Genomic DNA, 1,687 nt, shown 5'->3' on the forward strand with positions numbered 1-1,687 from the left:
CAACTGTTTGAAGAATCGCCTCCAAGTGGAAGATGCAAATAAAGATTCTTGGCTGTTACAGCCGCCTTAACATTCGGTTCCACAGCCCACAGAAATGTTCTTGTTGTTGCTGTCTTTGTGGGCATCAGACTGACAGCCTATTCTTTCAGGAATATGTGGGTGATGCTAATCAAGCAACAATTCAGCTAGGAATATATTTGTTCTCTTCCCATTTCCTCTCTTAATCTGGTCGCGGTTCGAGGTTTGGTGAGTAACTGCCAAGCATCATTAAGGTTGGATGTGACTAACGTTGGTTCGGTTCTTTGTCAGAATATGAAGCAAGTTGTCTTATGGTGTTCTATCTTTATATATGAATACCTAAGACCCTGCACTAAGATGCCCGTCTAGCTCAGTCGGTAGAGCGCAAGGCTCTTAACCTTGTGGTCGTGGGTTCGAGCCCCACGGTGGGCGTTCTCCTTGAAAGAAGACTTCTGTCTATATCTTTTTGCTCTCCTGCTACTTATTTATGATTTCCTCCTCTTTTTCCATTCCTTTCTCCTATCAATCTGGGCTACTACATTTCTTTCTTGATATCAAAGCTTTTTATTTGAGTAAATTGAGGGGTATAGAATTAGAACCTGAGGAGTGGGCACTGCATCTTGATACTATGGACCGGACTGACTTTAGATGGATCTCATGATCGGCCCATGCCAAGTATTAGCGGTGGGTATAATAATCATCAATAGTGTTTGTTGGAAGGGTTGAAGTTTTTGTTGGAATTAGAAGTTGATTAGGTTAGTTTTAACACCCTGTTCGTTTTGGGTAAGTAATTTTTTTACATGGGAAAAAAATTTATAAAACATAATGAGACAAATTTATCTATTTTAATATCAATTTTTTATAGGTAAAAAAGTTATTATTGAACTTAAATAAAAATCAAAAGAACATGGGTAAATAAACTTATAAAAAACACTTACTTAGGTAATTGATATTTTAAAAATCGAGCAAGGCCTAAAGGGGATGCATTGGTGATTATACAAGCATTATTGGAGAGGAACTTCTCTCCTAGGTAAACTAGGAAACTTCTCCCAAGTTTGGATTTTCCACCCATGAACTCTTTCCACATCCTACCCTTAGGACACTATGGGCATGCATTAGGCTGCATTTGGAAATGATGCAAATGGACTGTAAATCCCGGTTCAGGGTAAATTTGCACTCTATTTCACTTTTGCCTGTATTTGGCAACATTACATTTATGCATTGACAAATGACAGACCAATTCATATTTACATTGATAATAAGATGTAAAAGTACATCAATAAAAAATAGTAAATTTGCATTCAAGTGAGCTTTTGATAAAAAAGCATATGCTTTATTGGAATTCATGTTTGTATCCATTACAGCTAAAAATCTGTTTGATAAAAAAGTAAATTTGTCAGTGCAAAATTAACCCAATTTTACAATTTATATGAACCGTTTTACACTCTACATATTTGCATTCACAGTTATTTGCATCGTTTCCAAATGCAGCCTTAAAAATAACTATCTTGTTGTTCCCCATTTGTGCCTGCAGTGCCCTGTGAGTAGGGATGTGGGAAGAGTTTGGGCAGGAGGTCAGAGTGATTTCTTGTGAATGCAAAAGAGATTAGAAAAAAAAAAAACAAAAAAAAAACAAAGTGCAAATTTTCTATCAGCCAAGCAAAACTAA

The 1,687-nt window shown here is 36.5% G+C and overlaps 1 non-coding gene across 1 annotated transcript; it reads left to right on the top strand.

The window, feature by feature from the left end:
- The first annotated feature begins 377 nt into the window (after positions 1-377).
- Positions 378-450, top strand: TRNAK-CUU (transfer RNA lysine (anticodon CUU)). Its single transcript has one exon. It is a non-coding gene; the product is annotated as a tRNA-Lys (tRNA).
- Positions 451-1,687: the final 1,237 nt, after the last annotated feature.

The sequence above is a fragment of the Nelumbo lutea genome, chromosome 8, assembly GCF_056320005.1.
Source record: "Nelumbo lutea isolate HS-2025 chromosome 8, American lotus-T2T, whole genome shotgun sequence".
Lineage (NCBI taxonomy): Eukaryota > Viridiplantae > Streptophyta > Magnoliopsida > Proteales > Nelumbonaceae > Nelumbo > Nelumbo lutea.